Source organism: Pelodiscus sinensis, chromosome 3, assembly GCF_052426305.1.
Source record: "Pelodiscus sinensis isolate ZL-2025 chromosome 3, ASM5242630v1, whole genome shotgun sequence".
Lineage (NCBI taxonomy): Eukaryota > Metazoa > Chordata > Testudines > Trionychidae > Pelodiscus > Pelodiscus sinensis.
In genome coordinates this window covers 10142526-10170426 of record NC_143054.1, presented here as the reverse complement: position 1 = coordinate 10170426, position 27901 = coordinate 10142526, and the positions used below count along the sequence as shown (strand labels likewise).

The 27901-nt window shown below is 45.5% G+C and overlaps 2 long non-coding RNA genes across 2 annotated transcripts; one reads left to right on the top strand and one right to left on the bottom strand.

Moving 5' to 3' along the window:
* Positions 1-223: 223 nt before the first annotated feature.
* On the bottom strand, positions 224-9820 carry LOC102455932 (uncharacterized). The gene is made up of 4 exons (XR_016349102.1): positions 9623-9820; positions 6952-7039; positions 2809-2929; positions 224-442 (listed from the first exon to the last, which is right to left on the bottom strand). It is a non-coding gene; the product is annotated as an uncharacterized LOC102455932 (long non-coding RNA).
* A 10399-nt stretch (positions 9821-20219) lies between these two features.
* On the top strand, positions 20220-27355 carry LOC112543701 (uncharacterized). The gene is made up of 4 exons (XR_003086915.3): positions 20220-20583; positions 22732-22819; positions 24723-24849; positions 27144-27355. It is a non-coding gene; the product is annotated as an uncharacterized LOC112543701 (long non-coding RNA).
* The last annotated feature ends 546 nt before the right edge of the window (positions 27356-27901 follow it).

Genomic DNA, 27901 nt, shown 5'->3' with positions numbered 1-27901 from the left:
TAGGATTTGTAACAACTGTACGAAATAAGGATCTATTCATATGAGCACCTCTAAGCCTGCAGAGATGTGTGAATTGTAGTTTACATATAGCCATGTGTGGTATTAACATGTGTTATTATGTATTTGATTTTTAAAAGATAAACCAATTGGATTCTAAAAGAAGAATGCTAGAAATAGCCCTCTTGCTTCCCATCAACACACACACACACACCCTTTGGTATGATGATCTTACACCAGCTTGCTTTTATTAAAAGGAAAGTAACAAATCTTATATGTGTAATACAAGGGCTCCCTTCTGGAGTTTCTCTACCTCACAAGGTCCTTTTCAGCCCAAATGAATGAGCCTTCAAGGTTCCATTGAGGCAGGATCTGATGATTTTAGAAGCAAGTGGCTGTCTCCCAGATTCCCGGAGATCATCTGAGGTAATCAGTCAAAATATTTCTGTACAAAGGAAAGAGAGTCAGATATTTGATGTTTTCCCATAGAAAAGAATTATACGATGTTGTCAGCCGACGGTCAGGGCAGTGAGTGGTGTGTATGTGTGTTATACACCCGAGACTTCAACTGCTGAGACCAGGGTCCCTTCGCAGCGGGCAACCTGAAGGAGGTTGACGAGCGCCCCAACAAGTTTACAGGGAGAGCTTATTACACCTCAGATTTGTACTGCCAGGATACATGATCCCTTCGCAGCGGGCAGCCTGGGGAGGCTGAGAGATGCCCCAACGGATCTGTCCCCTGGAAGCGACACGATCCAACGCTCAGGCTCTCCCTATATCTGTCCCTTATGACCGGCTGAAGTTCTTTTAAATTGTGCTTGATTCTGTTACAGCACCTGAAGGAGTCAGGTTAAAGCTTAAACAGTTACTATATTATTGTTACAGGGTAAACTTAGCTGTTAAATGCTACTATTGTGTTACAGATAACACAGCCACTACAAAGGACAGGACAGAAATTACACTAATAAGTCACTTACAGGTACCATGAAACCCTTTTGGTTCTCTGAGCTCTTATTAAATGCATGCAAAATAGACACCTAGCAGGTATATATTCTCACCCCTGCGTTCCAGACTTGGCGTGGCCAGCGTCTTTCTCTCAATCCCTCGGGAAGAAGTAGGACAAGGTTGGGCGTCCCACAGACCTCGGGAGACAATCAATACCTGCCAGCACGTGTAGATGATTGGAGCTCAAATAGGGTGGGCTTCTAAACCCCTCTTTATACCCCTTGGGTCATGTAGGCTTCTTCCTGGTCTCAAGTGGCCAATTAGGAAAAATGGCTTTGAACGCCAAGTTTGCCACGAAGGGTGCAAAGCATAATTCACACTTGGGAAAATGCAGACAATGGGCACCTCTGGTATGTGATGGGCGAAGATTCCTCTCCTGGGACAGTGCAGGCGTGTCAACTACTGGTACTAGCCATCAGGGCGACGGGAGGCCCCGGGTCGTCAGCTAGCCCATTTACTGTCTGGTTTCTGTTTATGGTAGAGTCAGGGACAGGCAGCACACCTGCGTTCCCAGGGCATCAAAGGCTGACTGCCTTTCTCTTGCTCTCTGGGGGGGGGAACCAAGTTGGAGTTCATGTCTGGCTACAGATGTTTGATTTGAAATCATATGGCATGGGGAAGAACTGCCCAGTCACTAAGTGGGGTTCTTGGTTAACCCCCGAAACAAGAAATCTGCCACATTTAGTTACCGAGTTGTAACGGACATAGTAACTAAAATGCTGAACTGGCTGTCTACAAAAAAGACTAAAGTTTAGGAAAGCATGACTCACTCATGTAGTGGGGTGTTTTATTAAATGCACTTTGTCTATAGCTGAAGCTAATTTGACAGTTAGGTATTGTAATTAAGATCAGGGGTGGGTTGCCACTTTTGAGTCGGGGGCAACTGACCCACCAAAAAGTCGCGGACTCCACAGAAGTGAGAAGCAAAAAAAACCAAAAAACAAAAACTACCCAACCCCAAACAAAACAAAAATAACCCGGACTGAGAAGGAGAAAACCCCTCCCCTTATTCTCCTTGCACACCAGAGTCTAAGAGGTCCGAGGCTAATAGATTTTGTGCACTCCAGCCCCACAGATATCCAGTGTTCGGGGGGTGGGGAGCCCTGAGCCTCAGGGGCTGGATCCAAACAAGCTGGGGGCTTACGTTCCCCACCCCTGATTTAGCTGATACATAACTAACTCTTCAAGAATGCAGGGAAATTCTAATTCTACCTGAAGCCTGACTCTGTTCGGGGAGCAGTTCTATGCTAACAGCCCTGCCTGGTGGGAGCAGGGCTCTCTGGGCATGTTCAGGCATGTTCTGGGCCAGGAGATCATCCCTGTAGTTGGTAGCATGGCCACTCCAGCCTCAATCCTTGGTTCCCACTCTGCCGGCCCAAGGAGCTCCCAGTTTCACATTCGTGCCCACAGCGAGCTCCTCTGGTGTTTTAGTGGGTGGGAAAGTCTCTCACCCTCCCAACTGTTTCTCTAGGACCTGTTCCTGCTGCATCATTAGTGTGACCAGCTGAGCGTCCTGCATTCGGTCAGAAAGAGGCAGAACAGGAACAGAAAGGGAGGCAGATGTGGAATGCGGCCATGTTAACTTTACAAGAGGAAACTTCATGCTTAAATTATTTACATTCATGCTGGACAAAGTTAACATGGATATCGGCAAGGTTTCTATGATGACCTCCCTTAGAGGGAAAATAAAGGGCTAAGAGATAAGCTGCTTTAAGGATGGACGGGTTCATCAGCTGTGAAAGTGAAAGAGACTCATGAACCTTTCTGTTCATGCTGCACAGCCTCCCGCTTGGAATGTGAGCTTACCTTTGACAGCAGGAACCGAAATAGCATTGTGTAATGTAGTTGGAATTAGCAGGACATCTAAGGTAACATTGTCCCCCAAAGCTTCTACATTTCGCTGGGCTTACCCTCGCCTGGGAGAATCCTGACAAAGAAGAAGAATGTTAATTACTTTCCAGAGACGATGCAACAAGGGTGCCGTTTCAGATGTTGGTGGGGGGTGGGGATGACCTCTGCATGCCATGGGGCTGGGGAAGGAGTGCTGAGGGGAAGAGAGTGAGAGCACGAGGGGAACAGTCTGCGGGCGGAGGCTTCAGCAGTGTTACTGAGCATACTCAGTACAAGCCAAGCATCCAAAGGGTGGGGGAAACAACCCCATCTGCTCCCCCCCATATCATCTCTATCCAGGGGCTACTAAGGCACTGAAAAACTTTACTTTTTTGGCAAAAAACTTTAAGCTGACAGGAGCACTCTATCTAATTCCTATATAAAAGAGAGAAATTTAAATAAATATTCTACCCATTCAACTCTAACACTAATATATTCTGACTTCCTGTGGCAAGTCACTTAACGGACACTGGTTAGCCACTCCTAGCCATCTAGAAATGCCACTCCTAGCTGCTCCTTGCCCCCCATAACTGGCATCCTTGAGGTGTAACCCACACACTTCTCTGGGTGTGATGCACTGTCCCACCTAGTCACACCAAGGCGACTCATAGAGGCAATAATGAGTCTGCCCTGGAGCCTTAGGGTACGTCTACACTACAGTGCTAATTCGAACTAACTTAGTTTGAATTAGTTAATTCGAACTAAGCTAATTCGAACTAACGCGTCTAGAACCAAAAACTAGTTCGAATTAGCGTTTTGCTAATTCGAACTAGCATGTTTACATTAAGTGGACCCTGAACAAGGCTTAAGGATGGCTGGAAGCAGTGCCGGAAGGGCATCAGAGGAGGACTTAGAGCGTGGAGATGCTGTCTCAGGCTAGCTGAGGGCTGTGCTTAAAGGGTCCCGACCCCCACCCCGGACAGACAGTTCTCAGGGGTGCCCCGCTTGAAAACCAGTCCTGGCTTGGAGTGCCCGGAGTGCCCACACTGGGCACATCACACCACTCGGCCATCAGCCCGGCTGCACTTGCCGCAGGCTGCCATCTGGGGAGAGGGGGCAATTGGGGGACTGCAGGAGAGCTTCCACCCCCAGAAGCCCACAGAGCCAGCCCAGTCCTCCCCATCGGGGGCTCGTGCCCCATTCCTCCCTCACCTCCTTCCACTTACCCTTCCCTAGCCCCTTTTCTTGATGTACAAAATAAAGACAATTGTGTTCAAAAATGGAATCTGTCTTTATTGAACAAAACTGGGGGAGACTGGGAAAAGGAGGTGGGAGAGGGGAAGAGAGAGGCTGGGAGAGGGGAGGGCAACTACAATGACCAGAGGTTGGGAACAGGTCCCATATGAAGAGAGGCTACAGAGACTGGGACTTTTCAGCTTAGAAAAGAGGAGACGGAGGGGGGACAGGATAGAGGTCTCTAAAAGCAGGAGTTGGGTGGAGAGGGTGCATACAGAAAAGTTCTTCATTAGTTCCCATAAAGAAGGACTAGAGGACACCAAAGGAAAGGAATGGGTAGCAGGCTTCAAACTAGTAACAGAAAGTTGTTCTTCACAAAGCAAAGAGTCAACCTGTGGAACTCCTTGCTGCAGGAGGCTGTGAAGGCTACAACTAGAACAGAGTTTAAAGGGAAGTGAGATCAAGTCATGGAGGTTGGGTCCATGGAGTGGTATTAGCCAGGGGGTAGGAGTGGTGTCCCTGCCCAAAGTTTGTTGAAGGCTGGAGAGGGATGGCACGAAACAAATGGCTTGGTCACTGTCTCCGGTCCACCCCCTCCAGGGTCCCTAGGGTTGGCCGCTGTTGGCAGACAGGCTACTGGGCTAGATGGACCTTTGGTCTGACCCAGGACAGCCATTGTAAGCTCAGGGCTCAGGGTCGGGGGTCTCAGTGGACCACCTTGATTTTCATGCACTCCTGCTCCTGGGTGGCCAGGCTGGCAGCTCTCCTCCCTAGACGGCCACCTTCCTGTGCCTAGTGCGGAGATTGTGGATGAGGTCCACGATGTCCGCATTAGCCCAGGCGGGTGCCCGCCTCTTGTGGTCCCGGGCAAGCTCCCGGGAGCTGCCAGCCTGGTCCCGGGAAGAAGGGGAGGGGTGGGGGGCATCGGGTGGGTGGCTCGATCCGTGCCAGGTGCAGGGTCTGCTGGCTGGGTGCTGGCAGGCTTGCACCTGGCACGGGCACCGTAGCCAGCCCGTGCCCCTTTAAGGGGTCCGGGGCCGGGAGTGAGGCATAGAGTTTCCCTGGTGTTGGCCAGAGTGGCCACCAGGAAAACCTGGGAAGCCTTAGCCTCCCACTAGTTCGAATTAAGGGTCTACACAGCCCTTAATTCGAACTAGCTAGTTCGAACTAGGCTTAATCCTCGTAAAATGAGGTTTACCTAGTTCGAACTAAGCGCTCTGCTAGTTCGAATTAAATTCGAACTAGCGGAGCGCTAGTGTAGCGCCTATTAAAGTTAGTTTACTACACTCTGTAGTGTAGACATACCCTAAGGTACCAGCGAGCTGGCTTAGCTACTAATTAACCAGCTGATGCAGTAGAGGAGGTCATGCACTGAAGTCCCAGGTTTGGCTCTGCCTGCAGTCTGCCAGCCTTACAAAGGGAAAACTGTAGGAGAGATGACAGGCAGCTCCCATTCACTAAGACCTGGCCAAGTCAGTCCAATTATCTTCCTGTGTAAAACTATCACCGCTTTAGTACTATTAATATGGTTGTAGTTCTACCCATGTTGAAGGGCAGCCTCAAAGAAGGGAGTGGAGAGCTTTAATCAAACAGGGCACTGATTCTCCAGCTGAACATCTTAGAACGGTCTCACTCAGAATGGGTGTCCTTTGCTGCTCTTTGCCTTTAAGGCAGTGGTGGGCAACCTGGAGCACTGCACTTACCTGCTTCTCTTTCTCCCTCTCAGCACTTTCAGAATAGCCGTAAATTACCTAATTCACACTCCATTTTCACCCCTCCCACTTTCTTCCATGGTTAGAACACCAAGCATCAGCTGTTTGTGGGGTTCCAGATCTGGCAGGGAGACGAGGGGAAGGGATCGAGCATGAATCCGGTGATTGGAGTGCTCTGAAAGTGCTGGGGGGGAGGGGGAGGAGGAGCAGGTAAGAGCAGGGCTTTGGTGCCCCAGAGTGTGAGTGGTACATGAGGGAGTAGTCAGAAGGGGCGTGAGGCTGCGCGCGGAACCTCAGTGGTCCACGGGCTGCTGTTGCCCATTGAAGTGAAGGTGGGCCCCTCATGTGGCCCACTATTTTTGGTTGCTCATCCCTGCTTTAAGGGGTGGAAAGCCAATGGTGGCTTTTGCTGTTAACTTCCTTTTGTGGCTGGGGCATGGTTTTGATTCCCTCTGGCTCTCACAGAGCTGGGGCAGGCGTTATGATCAATGCAATCTGACAATGTAGGGTTAAATTGACTTCCTAGATGACTGTAGCTTTTTGAAAGAGAAGGTTTTGAAAAAGTCCCGTCTGGCTGCACAGAAAGCCAAGTTGGCTGTTGTAGCAGGTTCTGAGAGAGGATGGGATTAAGGCGCTGAGATGAAGTGCTGCCATGTTAGAGATCTGGTTTCTATTCTCAACCATGTACCCCCTCAAAGGGACATGAGACCTGATTTATGAGATGTCAGCTTGCGAAAGGCACAGAGTTACACACTAGTCAGCAGCAGAGGTTATATTTTAAACCACAGTCTCCTGACTCCCGATCCTATGCACCATCTCTCAAACCCTTGGACATATTGAGCAGGGTTGGTCAGACTTCATTTGTCAGCATGGAATTCAGATATTCAGTTCTGTGTTGGCTCGTTATGGGAAGAATATGAGCTGCGTAGACAGAATGAGGGGAGGTTTAAGTGGCACACCTTACCAAGATTTGAGGAAAACGCTGAGGGGACATGGATTTTGTTTTGACTGATCATAATTCAGACAAATCTCAATGTTTTTTTCTTGGAGGCAGCTGCTAGAGTGCATAAAAAAAGTTAGAATAATTTTTCTAATGGAAAATGTTAGACAAACCCAATCCAGGCTCCTAGTTGTCCCTTTGTGTCATCTCTTGTTTTCATTTATATCTTACCCAGGGAATCCAGGAGCACGAGGAAGAGAACAGCAAAGAGCCGATGGAGGATCTTCATGGCTTAAGGTCTGCAGGGAACTTAGTGCCACTAGAGAGAAGAGACACCAAGATAAAAAGGAGAGAGACGACACTAGGACAGTGGTCCCCAATGCGGTGCTCGCAGGTGCCATGGCGCCTGCCGGGGCATTTATGTGCACCCACCAAGTGACCAGGGCCGGCCCAAGCCACTCCTGTGCTCCAGACCTTGGGTAAGTGGCACATGCGCGGCTCCCGCCCCGGGCGCACGGCACATGAGCGGCCCTGCCCCCGGGAACCTGGCAGCCCCAAAAGGTGTGGGACTACTGCACTAGGACACTGGGGATTGTGACATGCTGAGCTATTGAAATATATCTTTAAACCAATTAACATTTTAATATGTGTTCTGCAATCTCTTAAGAATAGTCTTTGTTAGCCATACAGCACAAGAGACATCCTAGTAGAATTTCAGAGAAATACAAATATGTAAAACAAGACATGTTTTGAAATAATGATATTCTGTAAATATTTTAATTAACCAATTACTTATGTTGGGTTTTTCACTGGAATCTCGCTCTGCTTAGCCAAAGTATAGACCAGAGAATTACTGAATATTTTGTATTGTATTACCCAAAATAGAATGGAAAACAATGAAGAAATTACAGAAAGCAAAAAAAAGGTGACTGGATGTACATGTTTATGCAATATCAAAGAATGAACAAATCATGTGATGTTACAATTTACCAAGAAATTGTAAATCACATTAGTTTATCAAAGGCCTTATCACAGCCTTTTTACTGTGGAAAACTTTTTCCCAGTTCTGTATTACATTAGGAAGGCAACGTTGCTAGCAACATTGAACTAGGAATATTTAAATGCACATTTTTGTTCCCTTCTGATCAGTCTGTTCACCAATGGAATTATGGGAGTGCCTGTGCTATGGAAACTAAAAACCCCAGACACATCATACAGATGGTGATTTAAATCAGCAGTTTTCATCCTCTTTTTAATCTTTCCCAGCACTGGCAATGATTTTACCTGCATTTGCCCTAGTGAGAATACTGCCACCTAGCCGTGATGATGTGCTTGTGGGATCGGGGGGTCTTTTAAAGCACAATATTACCTCAGTAGCCACGCCGGTCTCAGGGCTGTATTTTTAACTTCATCACCAAAGGCTGCTCTTGGGTATTGTGAACCTGAGCACCAGGTCACAATCTCACCCACTCATAGGGGGCCGAATTTGACTTGTGAATAGGCACTTCGGAGCTCAATCCGGTTCACTCAGATTTCGCCTGGCTATGCACAATGCCACTGAAAGTTGCCTTAGGTCACCCTCAGTCATGAGAGGGAAGGGCAGCTGGGCCGTATTTGAATCAGTGACCCTGCAACACTGTATTATTACTGAATTACAAGAAGGCTCAACATTACCCCGGGGAAAGTGTGTCAGGTCTCTTCCCTGGGCTGACAACCTCTCGTTAACAACCTATTCCAATTTCCCTGGAATTTCAGCTCTGTCCTCCAATTTTGGTCTCTCTCATGAAACATTCAAAGGTAATTAAATATTCAAATAGTGGAAACAATGTTTTCCTTAATGGACATTTAACAGCTTCTCCCTCTTTTTGCCTAAGTGTTGAGAGCAGCGTTGACTCACATATACATCCTATATATGCTCTAACACAGTCCTAAAAGTAAGTAAGAAATCACAGAGAGGAGAAGGAAGGTGATTAAAGCATCAGCTTTATGACATAGTACAGGAGGAGGGAGCTGTCCCCATCCCTCACTGTTTCTTTTGGTGTTTTCAGAACCTATAGTTCTTGGCTGTGTTGAAACAGCGCCAAAGAGGCCCCTTTTGCATACAGCTACAGCCCCACTTACTGCCTTTCTTCTTCTTTCCTTTCCATTTTCTCCATCTCCTCTCTGCATTCTACATTCTCTTCCCTCCTGCCCTGCTTTCTTTCCCTGAACTCCTGATCTGCCTTCTGCAGTCCTGTCTCTCCCTTAATCCGTCTCCTTTCAGTCTTCAACTTAACTTTTTCTTTTTCTTTCTTTCTTTCTTTCTTTCTTTCTTTCTTTCTTTCTTTCTTTCTTTCTTTCTTTCTTTCTTTCTTTCTTTCTTTCTTTCTTTCTTTCTTTCTTTCTTTCTTTCTTTCTTTCTTTCTTTCTTTCTTTCCCCTCACTTTTCTACCCTCTTTCTCACTGTCATCACTCTTAATTCTGGAAATCCTCCCAACTGTAGTTCCCCTAGCCTTAAGCGTAGCTCATCAGTGGTGGGTAAACTAATTCAGGACTACAGGGAGAATACCTTTGGATAGCTAGGATTTCCTGATAAAAAGAATTTGAACAACTGGAATTAACCTGCAGGTGGAGTTAACTTAGTCAGCTTTAAAATAACCAACTTTTTGGAGAGGAGGGTTAAACATGACATATGTTGCTTTACTACTTCTCCATTCAAACCGGCATGAAGTTGAGAATTCTCCACTTCATCCTCACTAAACTTAGTTTCTTGAGAGACCTAAAAAGTTCATTCTCTTAGTTCACACAAGGGGTTATGACAGTTGTAGTCTTCTCTTTCTTGATCTTTCAGCTGTGTCCCTAGACAGGACTGTAAAGGAAGAGTTAGCAGGGTGATTATTAGAGAAGTGACTGTAATACTTACCAGATAGGAGGCGCTCACAGTAACCAGGTGATGAACGTTCTGCTCAGGGTCTCTCTTGTCCAAGTAGTTTAGCACCAGGGAGTGACACCCTGACTGAACCAGCCTGTTTTATACAGTTGTTGAAGGCTTGGTTTTGTCTTGGCAAAGCTGCAGTGGGCCAATCAGAAGGTGAGCCCTGCTTTTGGAAAGGGTGTGAACTGTCACCACAAATTGGAGGTTGGGATTTTTGCAATTCTGGCTGTGGAAAATTCCATGGTCTTTGTGCAAAGGATCTCGTGCCACCCCAGATTGTGTAAGACACGTTGGGGCACCATGATTTGTTCAAAACATCTTGGGACATCTAACAAACACTTGCTGGTTTAGCTCTGATCAGCAATTTACTTCTGCAGACTACCGCCTGCAGGGTGATGCCTGGCCAATTTGACGCAACTCCATGTCAAACCTGCAATCTCAACGATAAGAATCATAAGTCCAGACACAGACTATGTCTTGATGGACCTGTCCTTCATGTTGACATGCCACTCCTGGCAAAGCCAGTGTTGCTTGCTGATGTTAAGTGCCTCTTGGGGTTCATCTCATTCACGTGATGCAGGCAGTCAAGTAGGAAAAGTGGGTGGACTTGCTCTCTGCTGAGGAAAATGGAAAGAAATGTAAAGGGGTTCTATGATGGATGTGAAGATTCCAGGCCTGCTTGCACATCTCTGCTCTCATTGGTTTCTGAATGTGTCACTCAGGAGTCTGGACACCGACCCATTCTGGGATGGAATTTCACAAGTCTCCCACTGTTGGGGCATGTGTGCCCTGCAGTCGGAGGCGGGACTGCAGCCCTGGCCAGGACACCCAAAGTAGCTTGGATGTAAGTATCTCAGGTATCCATAGAAGCGATGTCATAGAAGCACAAGCTGGCAACTCAGGTACATACACAATCTCTCTCTCTCTCTCTCTCACACACACACAAACAGCCATGCTGGATAAGACCAAAGGTCCATATAGCCCACTATCCTGTCTATGGACAGTAGCCAATGGCAGGTTCCCCGGAAGAAATGAACACCCCCTGTCGCTCATTCCCAGCTTCTGAGACGCAGAGGCTAGAGACACCATCCCTCTCCATCTTGATGGACCTGACCTTCATGAATTTATCTGGCTCTTTTTTTGAACCCATTTAAAGTCTTGGCCTGCAAACTCTCTGTCACTCACGCGCACACTCCCTCACACTTGGTCTCCCTGCTCATTTGCCAGTGCTTTATTTGTGTGTCTTCGTATTCATTGACAGATCATTTAGTTAAGAGATGAATTGCTTTTGTTACTTGAACAAAGACTCGTGTGGGTGCGTGAAAGTTCCAGGAGGAGTGATCCTGCCTCCTTCCCCCAATAACAGTTATAAAACCCTTCAGCTGTGTTAGTCTGTACAGGATAAACTAAAAAAAAAAACAACAAATGGTCTGGTAGCACTTTAAAGACAAGCAAAACATATAGATGGTATTGTTAGTTTTCGTGAGCACAGGCCAGTTTTTCAGATGACTGGTCTGAAGAAGTGGGCTGGGTCCATAAAAGCTCATGATACCATCTATATGTTTTGCTTGTCTATAAAGTGCTTCCAGACCATTTGGGTTTTTTTGATTATTCAGATTTAATGTTATTTCAGAGGGGTAGCTGAGTTAGTCTGCAACTGGAAAAGGGAAAATCCACTCATGATGTTTCAAGCCAACTTCATAAGCCAAATACACAGGAAAGCTTTGGAACTTAACATCATATACAAGTTTGAAAGCCATCAAAAACTTATGAACAATAACATTACCTGGCTAGCACACTACTTTCTACATTCTAATGACTTAAACAACTAAACAATGGATACTTAAGCACAATTTTCACCTTCTCTATCAGCTTCTTGTAACTTGAACAATCTAATTCACTATTTTTTTCTTTCCTTTCTTCCCCCCATCTTCTGTTTATTTTTGGATCTGGACTTTTAATAATCCAGTCATCTGAAGAAGTGGGTTGTCCCCATGAAAGCTGATGATACCATCTACATGCTTTGTTAGTCTTTAAGGTGCTGCTAGATGATTTGTTATTTTTTAAGATTTTCCCAGATTTTCTGTGTTTGATTGGCTTTCTAGGGATGGCAGCCTGCTTCCTTCCTGTACACTAGGACACTTTCCCAAACTCTCAGCTGTAACTTTGACAGGCAGCATTGAAGTAAGCAGGGCAGTGGCGTACAGGCCTTGAACACTTCAGGATTTCATCAGCAGCTGTGCTCTCTGTGCCTTTGTTACTTCAGGAGTGACACATCAACTAAAATGACCAATGCCTGTGTAAAATGGTGCCAGTGTCCACTGCCTTTGCCTTGCACGTGTAGTTCCACACAACCGAACAATTTCGTGGCCATTTGCCTGACCCTGGCGTGCTATACCCAGCTGGGCTGGTGCTGTGTGTGGTGCTACGGGTAAGCACTCCAAAGGAGATGCAGCAATAAACAGGGGGTTGACTCGCTCAGTGCTACATGTATAGACTCTTATTTTAAACCTGTTTCAGCGGCTCTCCCTGCATCCCGATCCTTTCTCATTCATCTCTCACCTCCCGCCAGATTCCCAATATCTGTCAAATAAGGTGAAGTCCATAACAGACCACACTATTCCTTATGGGAGGACACCAGGGATGTGTAGAGACACGATTACCTCCTGGTCCAGAATGTTATGTCCCTCTGTAGGGAGCCCAAACACTATACTTTTTGTTTGTTTGTTTGTTTTGCTGCCAGATCACAGTACAAACAAGTCTGTGCAATGGGTGTGCAGCATTTAGATGTTTTTCCAATGAAAGGAATCAGTTTTCTTTGGATGGTCATAGGGCAGGATGCAGGAAGGGGTTTGGGAACATCAGAAAGTCAGCAGTGCACGTTGATTTCTGATCCGTTGTTTATCTGCTCCGTGCAACACTTTAACTTGGTAATTAGGGGGTTCAAATGAATTTTGGGATACAGAACACAGACTTATCTAGACCAGCACTTTGCTTTCCAGCAGTACAGGGATGACATGAGATGGGTTGAATCCATATATCTGCAGTGGTACAGTTATCCCTTTCTACACTGTCCTCAGAGGCCAAGGAGAACAAGTTTTCTCCCTTCTCCCGAGAACACCATTTTAGGTACTTGAACACTGCTATCATGTCCCCCCTCAGTCGTCTCTTTTCCAGACGAAACAAACCCAATTCTTTTAGTCTTCCCTTATAGGTCACGGTGTATAGAAGAAATACAAACCCTACATACACAATATTGCCTCACCCCAGTGGAGCTGTTTTCTGAATTCCTCTCTGTACCTTGAGTCTTATCCAAAACCCACTGAAGACAATGGGACTTTTTCCCTTCACTTCAGTCTGCTTTCTACCAGGCCAATGCTGATTATTGGGTTCCATAATGAGAATGTGAGCCTGGCAAAATTTCTGCTGACTTCCCCCTGGCCAGCATTTCCCCTTCAATTGTGATGTCCTCTATAGAAGGATCTCTCAACTGAAATGATGACAGAATAATAAGGAATTTTACTATTAATAATTATGTCAGAGACATCCAGGTATAGGCTAGAATTCTTGGCATAACTTTGGCCAAACTTCTTAATATAATTCAACTCAGATAGCAGATACTGCCTCTGTGGTTTATAGAGTTAGATTTTGTAAGCAATGGTCACTGACTAAGCGTAACGCAAATTCAACCCACATAGTGTAGTAACTTCCTCTTTTACCAGATTCTTTTATTTTATTTTGTTTTATACCTAGAAATTCATAATAGAGATATTGTAGAGTAAGCGCGTACCTGGTATGGCAGTGTAACATATAACTTTAAAATGCTATAGACAATTGAGGCGATCTGTAACTTTCTGACTGAGGAAGATTCATTGCCAAGGTGGTCTCACTAAAAAAAATATTGCAAGCATTTTAGTCCGTGCTGTTACCAGATTAGCCCAATACTCTGGGGGTATGCTCATTTATTAGGGTTACTCTTATGGGACTAGGGGAAGGTTAACAATTCGATCAGTGTGCTGTTTGTGCTTACTTGTGCTCTCATATGGAGGTGAATTCTCCCTGCTGCCAATTCCCCCTCCCACTGGAGCTCTCCTGCAGGAACTAGGTTCCTCAGGATGGGGTTCTTCCTACCTTAGCAACACACAGAGACACTCACACCCACTAATCAGAGCACGTCATGGCACAGGTTGACTATGCGCTGTGTGAAGAAGAATGAGGAAGACAGGGCTTCTGAAAGAGTGCGTTTGCATTCTGAAAAAAAAAAAGTGGAAAAGGGAACACATTCCCTAGACGTGGCAGAATTTTTCTGGGATCCCTCCGGTATCTCAGAAAACCCCAACAGTGTAGACATACCCTAATTGACAGGGCTGAAGAAAGATGTTTCTAGTAAGTGAGCATCAGACTGAAAGTGGGAACCTGCTGTCCCAAAGTGCTGGACTTTCGTAAAAGACAGTGCAGCTAACCATGAGGAGAGAACAGCCTCTGCCTAAGGCTGTGATTAGTTTTCAAAAATAGATTCCTCACTTTTTGATGCACGAGCCAATGACTGAGGCATGTTTCAGGGAACTGTTGGAGTGGGGTCAAACATGGCTGGTGGGAGATCATGGGACTAAATATAAGGGCAGAAATCTTCTCCTTTTGTGTAGTTGTTCTAGTCTTTTTTGAACATCCAGGAGCTTGATTCTCAAGATCTCCTTTAATGTCAAAACATCAGGTGCTGAGGCACACAGGTGTGTATTGCATGCTCCCGAGGAACCTGGGGAGGTAAGTGGGGAGGTAACACAGATAATGATGTAAACTAGCAGTGCTCATCTTTTTTTTTTCCAGCCATATCCTATCTGTTAATTTATTTTTACCTGCATTTCCTCTTGGCCCTTTCAGAGTAGTGAGAACGATACTGGTACCTAGAAGTGGTAATGCCATTGAGGTATCAGGTGGCCTTTTTAAAGCCCATGCCACAATATTCACAAACTTTCCAGGGCTGGGCCGTGTCTCTTAAGGGTGTTGTGACCCTATGTGCCAGGTCACAACGTCACTCACTCATACGGTTGTTCCATGACAAAGAACCAAATTTCAGTGAGTTCTCTCACTTACTGAGTCTCAGCACCACTCATTCAAATTTGTCCACCCGCAATACCACTCAAAGTGGGCCCAGTTGCCCCTCTGTCCTGACGGGGAAGGCATTTGAGTGAGCAGCATTGTGACACTGTGAGATTACTGAATTACTAAAAGGCTCAGTGCTACTCCATAGAAAATGTGACATGACCCTACCCCAGCTGAGAACCTCTCCTTGAAACTGTTCGAATTTCTCTGCAAGTTTACCAGAAACGTTTGGTTTTACATGACTTCTACTAAACCATCAAGGGTAACTACATATTCAACTAGCAGAAATAATGTCTCACTTACCAGCCAATTCAAAGCTCCTTCCTCTTTTGTGTCGGATGCAGAGTGGAAAATTATTGCATATTTACATACTTTAACATAACACTTACCACCAGTAAGAAATTATGGAAAGAAGAAAAGTGGCTAGATGATTATATGTCAGATATTTCCCGAGACTGACAGTGTTGGAGGAGGGAGCTGACCCATCCACTCACTACTTGTACTGTGCAAGCAACTCCTGTGGCTACCCCCTTTCTTCCTGCATCTCTCTTTCTTTCCTTCCCCTTTTCTCTACCTCACCTTCCTCCCTTCATTCTTCTCTATACTGCCCTGCTCTCTTTCCTTTAACCCCTCCTCTGGCTTCCTCTGTTCTTTCTCCCCTTGAACTCTTCCCCTTTCAGTATTCACCCGAACAACCAATTTACTTGTTTCTTTCTTGCCTGATATCTTCTGCCTCATTCCCTCACACCTATTTTTTTCTTTTTCTATGTTCTCATCCCTTACTCTGGAAATACTCCCAAATTGTACTTCTTACAACTTTAAGATTACTTCAGCAATTTGGAGGTTAGAATTCTTGCAACTGTCTGTGGAAAATTCCACAGCCATTGTACAAAACATCTTGTGCCAACCCAGATGGTGTAAGATACATTGGGCTGCTGTGGCTTGTGCAAAACATCTTGGGACATGTAACGAACACCCCGTAGCTTAGCTCAGATCAGCAGTGTATTTCTGCAGGCCACTTTCTAGGAGTATCCCTGAGAGCTTCAAGCTGTAGTCACTGGTAAGCGTTAGTCTTGGGCTGGCCTGAAGTGCAAATGGAAGTACCTGACGTGACTCCAGGTAGGTTTAGAAGTTAAAATAAAAAAAGAACAAGTGAAAATTTACTTAGAAATTTAAATGTCTGCAAGTCACCAGGGCCTGATGAAATGCATCCTAGAATACTCAAGGAGCTGATACAGGAGGAATCTGAGCCTTTAGCTATCATCTTTGAAAAGTCATGAAAGTCGGGAGAGATTCCAGAAGACTGGAAAAAGGCAAATATAGTGCCCATCTACAAAAAGGGAAATAACAATCCAGGAAACTACAGACCAGTCAGTTTAACGTCTGTGCCAGGGAAGATAATGGAGCAAGTAATTAAAGAATCCCTGCAACATCTGGAAGATAATAAGGTGATACATAACAGCCAGTATGGATTTGTAAAGAACAAATCATGTCACACCAATCTGATAGGTTTCTTTGTAGGATATTAAGCCTTGTGGATAAGGAAGAAATGGTGGACATGATATACCTATAAGAGGGGTAGCCGTGTTAGTCTGGATCTGCAAAAGTGACAAGGAGTCCTGTAGCACCTTATAGACTAACAGATGTATGGGAGCATAAGCTTTTGTGGACAAAGACTCACTTCATCAGATGCATCTGCTCCCGTTCTGGTAACTACACTGGATGCTGACTGAAATTGTGAAATTTTGATGTTATGTTGTTCGAAAAGTGCTCCCCCCCACTCAGATACCACAAGCTCATCTCCACAGCTAGGTGGCAGTATCCTTCTCACTACTGTAAAAGGAGAAAGGGCAGAAGAAGGTGAAAGCAAGATTTAAAAAAATGATTGAGAATTGCTGGGTTGAGTCATTATCTGCATTTTGTGTCTGAGGTTTAATGTGTGAGAACTTACTGAATGATCAGTCTTGGTTACATAACTTGTCTGATTTTCTGAATTTCTAATGTTAGAAATCTTTGGTTGCATGGCACAGACAATCCCTTAATTCCATTGGAGAACAGACTGATCAGAAATGAAATGAACAAGAATCTGCATTTAAACATTTCTATTTCAGCGTTAGTGGCAAAGCTATCTGGCCATGGTGGTACAGAACTAGGATAAAGTTTTTCTAAGTTATAAGATTCTGTTGAAACTCTAAATGAATCACTGTGTTTATTGGTAAATTGTAATACCACAATCAGTTCTTTAGGAATTTCATAAACATTAATTCTCTGTAATTCATTAATTGCTTTTAATTCTATTTTGGTTAATAGATAATTCTGCCTTCTGTACTTTGGTTAAAGAAACAGAGATTTTAATGAGAAATCTAAAGTTAATTAAAATTATTTACAAATTATTTACCTCTGTTTTATAAGGTATGTTGCCTCAGACAATTGTATTTCTTCTGGAATTCTTCCAGGATAGTGGTCACCGACTGGTAGATACAGATCTACTGGTAGATCTTGGAGCCTCTGACAGGTGATCCTGACTGGTTTGGCCAGGAAGCTATCAAATGCTGGCACTTCAATTGCCCCTCCACCCACTGTCATGCTGTTCCTGCCCTCTGCCTTGGAGCTGCCCCGTGGGAGCCTCCTGCTTCCTGTGCACAGTGTAGGAGGGAGAAGAGAGGGACGCTGATGTCAGGGTAGCCCTCCCCCCACCTTCTGTATCCTATCTCCACGCAGAGAGAAGGGAAGAGGATGGAGGAAGCTTAGCAATGCAAAACTGTCACTCACACATGGTGTGTGTCTCTGTTGTTCTCACAAACACACACAGTCCTTCACTCTCATCTCCCGACCCAACACATACGTGGAGGGTTGCTGTTACTTCTTTTTGGTTTTTGACTAGTCAGTGCATTTCATAATTTTCATGGATGTTGCCGGAGCAGAGAATCCCGGTTAAGAGAGTTTCAACCTGTAGCTGCTTGATGTGTCCTGCATCGTGTCTGTGAAGCAAAAGGGTTTCTCTTGCTGACGGTGTGGAAGGAGCAGGCGGAGCGGCTATTTGCTGAGTTTCAAAAGCCAATCCCAGGGGCTGTGTCTAGACTGGCAAGTTTTTCCGCAAAATCAGCTGCTTTTGCGGAAAAACTTGCCAGCTGTCTACACTGGCCACTTGAATTTCTGCAAGAACACTGACTTCCTACTGTCTGAAATCATTGCTTCTTGCAGAAATACTATGCTGCTCCCGTTCGGGCAAAAGCCCTCTTATGCAAATCATTTGCGCAAGAGGGCCAGTGTAGACAGCACAGTACTATTTTGCGCAAAAAAGCCCCGATGGCTAAAATGGCGATCGGGGCTTTTTTGCGCAAAAGTGCGTCTAGATTGGCCACGGACGCTTTTCCTCAAAAAGTGCTTTTGCGGAAAAGCGTCCGTGCCAATCTAGATGCTCTTTTCCGCAAATGCTTTTAACGGAAAACTTTTCCGTTAAAAGCATTTGCAGAAAATCATGCCAGTCTAGACGTAGCCAGGGAGTTTGAAACAGCAGTTTGACAGCAAGCCACAGGCACATGCCAGGATGTACTGTGCCCAGCCTGTCCCTGGGGTGTTCGTTGCCGCATTGAGCACCATAGATTGCAAGTTCAGTGCTCACTGGAGACCCAGATAGGAAACATGGGGTAGATCAGCTGTATCTTTGCTTTATTTCAGTTTGCTAGCTTTTAAGGATCTACTCTGTCAGCAAAAGAGGGATGGCCAGACTTGCCTGATATTTCTAAGCTCGATCACAAGCAGAACCGCCCCTCCCCCACCATCAACTCTTCACAGTCACTGATGCCTTATAAAGAGGCAAAAAGGAGCCAGGCCCAATTTAATTTTCACCTTTGCAATTAACCTGCAATGACCTGGCTAAGTATCTGCAGGGTAGTTGAGCATTAGGAGGGCAGGTGGATATTCCTCAGACTTTGTTACATTTCACTCCAGCATCCAGTTGGGTTTGAAAGGAGGCCAACGTGGGGTTTGTTTGGCAGTGGCAGGGGAAGAGGAGACATTTCGTATTTGTGCAGGGGGTGATTGTGATTTTACCTGGAGTCATCCATCTGGAAGTGTGACAACCACATTCTCCAACGCCTTTCAAACCCAGACACAGTCAGCAGGGCGACAGCCAGGTGCCATTTAAAGGTAAATGCTTGGATTCCAGTCAGCAGCTGCAAAGGACCAGACTTGAGTATCGGCACCTGAAGGGATAGAAGAAATCAGAGACAGACAGCCAGGCTGATGTGTCTGTTTCTTATCTCCCCACAGAGCAGGGAAGTGGGATGCTTATTTTGAAATAGGGGGCCTCTAGTCCTTCCCAGGGTGCCCTGCTGGCCGCCCTGGCCACAAGGTAACTTCTGACCTAATGCCCTGCTGGAATCAGTTCTGGCTGGCCTTAAATACGATTCAGCATCCAATCAGTGCGGACGCGCTATTTTGAAATAGCAAAAAGCTATTTCGTAATGCATTTTGTGTGTAGACGCATTATTTCAAAATAAGATATTTTGAAATAATGCTGTAGTGTAGACATACCCTGAGGGACTCAATGGGCAGGTCACCCCTGCACCAAACCCCTTCCAAAGAGCCAAATTACAAACCTGCAATAGGCACTCAGAGAAGCCGTCTAACTTTACAGACAGGACAACATAATGTTAAAGGAGTCTGAACAGGTGTCAGCTCTTTGTTGTCTTGCGATGATTTTCTCTGATGCTTTGCTCCATTTGCTAAATAAACCCACTTGATTTCAGAGAGCTGTTTGTCATTAGCTCTTTTCATAAGCTCCCCAGGGCAAGAGGAACAAGCGAGACTGTATAATAATAGGTGTTTGGCATAGATGGAGGGCTGTCCCCAAATCCTCATCTCAGGGCAAATCTTCACTGGAGGCAGAGCTGTGTCTGCAGCCTGTGGAGACGTACCTCAGCTAGCCTTCTCTGGTTGGCTGGAATAACAGTGGTGAAGCCACCGCCACTTGGACAGCAGCATGGGTTGTAAAAGACACAGAGGAGCCTGGAAGCCTACTTGTGTTGCTAGGCTGTTCTTCTATGATGTCTACCATGACCTAGCTAATCCAAGCTCATTCTGGTGTGTACGTGTGCTGTGGTCACATCACCAGTTGCAGGGTAGACCTTTCTGTAGACTGGGAGACTTGTGAAATCTCATCCCAGAATAGTCGAAGCCTGAGGCCTAAGTAGCCTCGTATTTTGATATCCGCTATAGAACACTTTGAATATGTCTTATATTTCCCTGGGCAGAGGATCAGCCCAGCAATTTCTCTTTCTTTCTTATATGAAACATGTGAATGAGAAGGGTTTAGCATTAGTAGGCACCATTGGCTTTGCCAGGCTTGGCACATCGAGAATTTGTGTCTGTACTTATGACTATTATTGTTCAGATTGAGGGCTTGACATGGAGTCGTGTCAAATTGGTCAAGCACCACTGTGAGGGGTACCCCCAAGAAGTGGCCTGCAGAAGTAAGTTGCTGATCTGAGGCAAACGAGCAGTTGTTCGTTAGATGTGCCAAGATGTTTTGCAGAAACATGGTGGCCTAACGGGCCTTACACCATCTGGGGTGGCACAAGATGTTTTGAATAATGATCATGGGATTTTCCACAGCCAGAGTTGCAAGAATTCCAACGCCCAAACGGTGGTTGGACATTTCAAATCTTTCCCGGAAGCAGGGGTCATCTGTTGATTGGCCCACAGCAGCCTTGCCAGTAAGACCCCAACTGTATAAAACAAGCTGTTTGGGTCAAAGTATTTCTCCTGACTCTAAATTATCTGGACGAGCGAGACGGTGAACAGAACTGTCATCACCTGACTCCTGGGAGTACCCCTGTCTGGTAACTACTATTATCACTTTTCTCATAATCTATTAACTCTTCTTTTAAAGTCCTGTCCAGAGAGACAACTGTGAGACCCCTGAAGAGAAGAACAGAGTTGTCATAACCCCTTGGGAGAGTGAACTACCTGAATGAAATTCCAGGTGTCTCATGAAACCTTTTGGGGTTGTGTGAAGCTAGAGAACACGTCTTCATGCAACTTGGAATGAAGTAGTAGCAATACTACAGCTGTTACGGTTACCACAGTGAAAATTTGGCCATTTAAAGCTATCAGAGTTAAAATCAGCTACAGGAGATTCAAATTATCCAAATTGCCTTCATCAGGAAAACCTAATACTCTAATTGCAGTGTGTCTCCTCTAGCAGTCCAATGATGAACTAACGTGAAGACTGCAGGAACTGCAGTTTGGGAGGGTTTCCAGAGGAAGGGATGATGGTAGCAGGAAATGGGGTTGTAAATGAAGGTGAAGGTAGGGAGGAGAGAAGATGGGGACAGAGAGAAAGAGAGAGCAGGCAAGAAAGAACTAGATAAAGGGGTATGGTGAAGACTGGAAGGCGAAGAGAAAGGGCAGGGAGGAGGTAAAGGAAGAGAACAGGTTGGATGGAGAAGAACAAAGGGAGGCAGCAATAAAGATAAAGAAGAGAAAAGGGGAAGGAAAGAAGGACAGATGAAGGCAGATGGGATATAGCCACATGGGACAGCAGCCTCCTTGGTGCTGATTAAGCACTTGCAAGCACTAGCAGTCCAGTTGCCTGCAAACATCAGCACAAATAATGAGGAGAGGTGGTGCTGGAGCAGCTCACAGCACTGTGAGTGCCAGGAAATAAAGCTGATCATCTAACCACCTTCCTCCTCCTTCCTGTGCTTGCTTGCTTACTTACTTTAAGGGCTGTGTTAAAGCACATAAAGTGTGTCAATGTGCGATAATGCTCCACTCTACACTCTGACAAAAGAGGAAGAACTTTTGATTTGTCTAGAGACTGAACCATTGTTTCCAGTATTTGCATATTTACTTACCTTTGAATGTTTAATGAAAGTGTCCTAAAATGGAAGATGATTGGTAAAATTCCAGAGAGACTGGAATGGTTGCAATGAGAGCTTCCCAGCTGGGAGAAGAGGCAAATCACACTTTCTATGGGCTAACTGTGAGCCTGCTAGTACTTCAGTAATTACACAGTGTTACAGCCCCACTCACTCAAATTTGGCCTGGCTGCCCTTCCCTTTCATGACAGAAGGGCAACTGGACAACATCTGAGTGAGTAGTGTTGTGCCTTCATGTGCCAGGTAGCAAAGCCACTCACTTCAATGTGGCCCTCCCTCATGACTACGTATTTACAGCCCCGTCAGTGAGTGACATGGGGACTGGGCACAACACCCACTAACAAATCCAACCCTGAAAATGTTGTGGCTATTGATGTGTATGCTTTGAGAAAGCCCCTTGATACCACAAGCCATTGCTGCAAAGAGGTGGCAGTACCCATCTCTATACTGTAAAATAGCAGAAGGAAGGTGTTGGTAAAATAGGTGCTAATATCAGGCAAAATTGAAAAAAAGGTTGAGAACTGTTGGTTTAAATCAATATTATCATGATTGTCTGCAGTTTAATGTGTGATAGCTAATAGAATTGAGAATTTTGTCTGAGTTTACAAATTCTAACAGTTCTTTGCTTGAAAATTCTCACATTCCTATAATTCCACTGGCCTGATCAGAAATGAACAAAAGAGAACCAGGATAAAGTTTTCCTAAATAATAAAACCATCCATGAATTGATGTGGTTTATTATTTCTTGATCAATTGTAACATCACATGATGAATTCGTTCTCGGAAATTTCACAAACATGAGTATCTACCACCTTTCTTTTGATTTCTGTAATTTCTTAATTGCTTTTAATTCTCTTTTGGGCAGTAAAATGCACAAATATGTGATAAATCTGCAGTCTGTACTTTGGCTAAGGAAAAAATAAATTCCAATGCGAAAGTTTATTTAATTGATTCATTAAAATTATTCCCAAGACATCTCATTTTAAAAGAACACCTACCAAAAATGTTGTTTAAATTAAAGCAATATTTCCATAGTTTAGCAGCTCACAATTCTCAATGTTCTAGCAACTTCCATCTCCTCTCTGTCTTGGTGTCTCTTGTCTGCAGTGTCACCGAGTTCCTGGTCAGCCTTCCGCCATGAAGATCCTTCATCTAGTCTTTGCTGTTGTTTTCTTGCTGCTCCTGGATGCACCAGGTAAGATGTCAATGAAAGCAATCAATGATATAAAGGGTTACCTGGGAACCTGTATGAAGATTGTCTAGTGTTTTCCATTAACATTTTTTTCTACCTTTCTTTGAGCTCTAGCATCTGCCTCTAAGAATAACCATTGAGGTTTCATTGATCTATGGCCTGTCAAAACAAAATCCTTGTCCTCTCCATTGTTTCCTCATATCTTGCTGAAGTATGCTGTGTAAGCTAACCCACCTTCTCTCTGCATGGCATACACTCTTCTCAAAATGGGCAATCACAGAACTGAGCATCTGGTGTTAAATGGAGTCTGACCAACTCCTTATATACTCATGGGTTCTGCTTCTGACTGTTGTTAATAATTCTCTGCCGTTTTCAACCTGACTTATTATGAACCTGGTATCGTGTCCCACTGAGAAGTTATACTGCAAAGAAAAGAATCCAGGTCCTTAAAGTGGCAGTCTCCCTCTCTTTGCCCCAATGTTTCTCAATACCTTTCACAAAAATGTGCTTGTCTTTCCCCGCCCCTCCCAAGAAATAATATCATCTCTTTGTGGGACAATATTTGTAGATGTGTCAATGAAGCGTGTAGGGTTTCAGTTTCTATCCTTTGGCGGAAAAGAGTTTTGGGAAAACACAACTTAGGGTGTTCAAAATATTCTAAAATATTTGGCTGTCCACATTTGGGCTGCCCTTTCAAAACAACAGGTCAGTCAGGGAAAACTGAACACTGCCAGTTAGGTAGAAACTATTCATGAGGGCATGGGCCATTGGTGAAGGCAGGGCTGGAAGGCCCTGCCCCTCCTATTAGGCCCCGCCCGTGGGATGTGGGGTGGTATGCCACATGCATGCTCCCCACTTCCAACCATAGGGCTTGGAGGGGAATGGATGCATGTTTGCCATAGCCTGCCCAACCCTGGTGGAAGGCGTACCGCGCCGCATGGCCTGGCCAAGTCCAGGCCAGCCTGGAGCACTGGGGAGAGGGAGGAGGCTGGGCTGGGCTGCACTGCACGCTGGGATGCGCAGAACACCAGAGAGGGAGGTAGTAGGACGCACTGCTCCACATGGCCTAGCCTAGCTCAGCCCAACCCAGCCTCTTGAGCACCAGGGGAGAGAGGAGGCAGGGTGTGCTATGCCTTGCGGCTTGGCCCGGCCCAGCCTCTCCAGCCCCAGAGCACTGGAGGAGGAAGAACGACGCGCCACATGGCCTGGCCCAGCCTTCCCAGCTCTGGAGTACTGGGAGGGTGAGCACTAGGGGCAGCAACACTCCACCCGCAGAACATGGATGGGACTATGCCTGGTGGTTTGGGAAGGCAGAGCCTTCCCCCACCTTCCATACCTGTCGCCCATGCCTCAGGGAATCTTTTGAAGAAAATTTGAGTGGAGTCTCATAGACAGGCAGATATTTATCCCCGAAGGGACTTTCTCAAGCCCTTCTCCCTCAGAAAGTTATAGTCAACCAACCCGGCACAGAGCCAGTCAACCCTCCTTAGCCAAACTGCATTGCTGATATCACATGGCACATGACTGTGAGAGCCAGAGGGAATCCACACCTCAGCCCATCCAGAAAGAGAAGTTAGTAAAGTAGGCAACCCCTAGCTTTCTGTCCTTTATATTCATGGGCCATTGGAGGATACCCATACTCGGAGCTACGGTTCTGAAATCTCCAGCTAGAAAATCAGTGCCCCAGTTTATTTAAATTGCTGCTTTCCATTCTAGGAGACTGCCATTGAACTTGGAGAGAACGGCAGCCATTTAAATAACCCGTGGTAAACGTTTGGCCTAGAAGATAATGGGGCTGACTTGGTCCGGTCTCAGTAAATGGGAAACGCCTGGCATCCTGAAACCACAACCCTTCCTTTGCCCTGCTCTGCAGAATGATGATTCAGACTCTTTTTTTCTTTCTTAGGATTCTCCAAGGCCAGAACGACCCCAGGGGACTGTAGATACCGAGGTGGATCCTGCTTCCTTTGGCGATGTCCCACCCCTTCTATATACATTGACAAATGCATTCCGTTTGGCCACTGCTGTCAGAAGTAAGCTCGGCGTTCCCCGGGAGTGACTCTGCCGTGTGAGCGGGAATGTTCAATGTTCTCTTTCCATATAACGGCCGATGAATCCTTCCCTCCTTAAAGCAGCACAGTTCTTAGCCCTTTAATTCCCCCCTTTCACACACTGGGGCGAGTGGTCATTCGACAAATCTCGGTGATGTCAATGTTAACGTTATTCAGAATGAATGCAAAGGGTCTAAGCAGAAAGGTTTCTCCATAAGGTTAACTTGGACACCTTGCAAATCTGCTACCCCTTTTATTTCTGTTCTGTTTCTTTCTGACTGAATGGGCCCTAAGTTACAGAAGATATTCAGCTAGTCAAATTTATGTTGCAGCAGGAACAGGTCAGACAGGGCCATCCTCAGACATACGCAGCATACACAATAGCACAGGACACCTGAAAATTTGAGGCAGCCCCAAATTATCCCCTCCTTCCCTGCTCACTTGCTCCTCTTAGACAGCTGGCCTCTGTGCCCTCATTCCAGAGTGTAGAGGAGCCATCGGGTGCGTCTAGAGAATTTGCAAGCAGCCGCTTTTGTGCAAAAACTTGCCAGCTGTCTACACTGGCCGCTTGAATTTGCACAAGAGCACTGACTTTGTAATGTACTTTGGCTCCCGCTCGGGAAAAAGCCCTCTTGCGCAAGAATACTTGCCCAGCAACACCTGTATCCAGTTGCCCCGCACCTTCTGGCTATCGTGCCCTGGGCATGGGCCCAGTGTGCCCATCCCTAAGGCTGGCCCTGAGGTCAAGGGAAGCTCCGGGCCCTGAAACAAGCCAAACAAGGAGAGTGGAAGCCCCTCTTCCCTCAGTAGTCCCCTTCAGGTAACTTTCATTAATCCCCATAAGTTGAAAGAACAGTTCTGGTCCTAGAAATGGAGTTAGGAGGGTAAGAGATTTTTTTCCACCCATTAAAATACTAGAGAGAGGGCAAGAGACATGATGTTGTGAGCTCCTTAGGGCTTCAGGGTGTGAGCAAGGGTCTTAGGCATGGCTTCCGGTGCTAGTAGCTGTAATGCTAATCTCTTGGCCAATTCACTGAGCATGCCCAGAGAGCCATGCTGGCAGAGCCGCTAACATTGAACTGCCATCAGAACTGAGGCCTTACTAGACCTGCTAAATTGAATGCCAGAAGGTAGATCTTCACCTTCTACCTGCACTGGAGATCCATCTTCTGACATTTGATTTAGTGGGTCTAGTAAGGACCTGCTGAATCAAACACTGAGGGTGTCCCTAGGTGGTGCCAGTACTCCTTGATTTGTGAAGAGTAAGAGAAGCTGATGGGAGAATTTGCTCTCGCCAACCTTCCACTGTGGAGAGAGTGCCAAACTCCACTTAAAGTACATTGATTCCAGCTATGTTATTTATGTAGATGGAGTTGCGAACCTTAAGCTGACTTTCTGGGTCTAGTATAGAAGGGTATGTCTACACTACCCTCCTAGTTCGAGCTAGGAGGGTAATGTAGGCATACCGCACTTGCAAATGAAGCCCGGGATTTGAATTTCCCGGGCTTCATTTGCATAAGCAGGAAGCCGCCATTTTAAAATCCCCGCTGGTTCGAACCCCATGCAGCGCGGCTACACGGGGCTCAAACTAGGTAGTTCGGACTAGGCTTCCTATTCCGAACTTCCTATTCTGAACTTCCTATTCCACGAGGTGTACCGGTAGTTCGGAATAGGAAGCCTAATCGAACTACCTAGTTCGAGCCCCGTGTAGCCGCGCTGCACGGGGTTCGAACCAGCGGGGATTTAAAAATGGCGGCTCCCCGCTTATGCAAATGAAGCCCGGGAAATTCAAATCTCGGGCTTCATTTGCAAGTGCGGTATGCCTACATTACCCCGCTAGTTCGAACTAGCGGGGTAGTGTAGACATACCCGAACTGGCCTGTGTTAGGCTGTAGGTAGAATTAGACTTTTCCTACATTCTTTCAGAGTTAGTTAGTTATCACCTAACTAAGCATGTCTCATTTTAGGTGCAGCTGTAGACAAGATGTCTGTTTGGTAAAACAACTATATGGATATACATTGTGCTTTTCTATATTATATAGGCTTTGTAGGCAGACAGATCATCTGTTTAAGATGCATATAACTGTTCATTTTGAAATGCCAAAAGGATGTCGCAGTGGGGATAAAGGATATTCTGTGCTGGGGCTAATCAAGAACTTCTTCACTCACCTTTCAGTGAATGGGGTGTTCTTCCCAGGCCATATGATTTGATACAAAATCAGATCCTTCTTCCATTGGAGGACATAAAAGAATCTGATTCTTTTGTCTTCATACAGGCGGTAGTTCAATTGATTGTCTGAGCAAGATCTCTGGGAATCCAGCAGACAGCTACTTGCTTCTAAAATCAACAGATTCTGCTTCAACGGACCCTTGAAACGCTATTAAGTTCAGCTAGAAAGAAACCTGTTAGCTGGAGGAATACCAGACGAGAGCCCTCAAAAAATATAAATCAAATATTTGTTACTTTCCTTTTAATAAAAGCAAGTTTGTATGATATTGTTGTATCAAAATGTGTGTGTGCTGTTGGGAGACAAGGTGGCTGTTTCCATACTTCTTCTCTTTAGAAATCTACCTGATTTAACTATAAAAAATACAATAAAATATTCTAAAAGTTACCCCTCCCATGTTAATACCACCCAAGAGTATTTGTAAACAATGGTCCATATCTCTTTAGGTTCCAACCAACTCCTGTGGGTAGTTCTTTATTTTTATAGTTATTACAAACCCTATCAGTTTGTGGTATCAGAGGAGCTGGGTTTATTCCCAGCTTGACTGTACGGTGTGTAGCCCTCACCCCAAAACTCTATTGCCTTAGACCTTCCTTCTGCTCTGAATTCCCGTTGTCCAAAATGAGGAGAACAGAGGAAACAAGACCCAGTTGGGGTATGTCTACCCTGCATGCTTATTTAGGAATAAGCTATTCCGGAAGAAATACTCCAAAATAGCTTATTTTGAAATCACACGTCTACACTACAGGGAAGCCTCAAAATTACTCTGAGGCAGGCTCCCCTTATGTGGACACACTACCTCAATT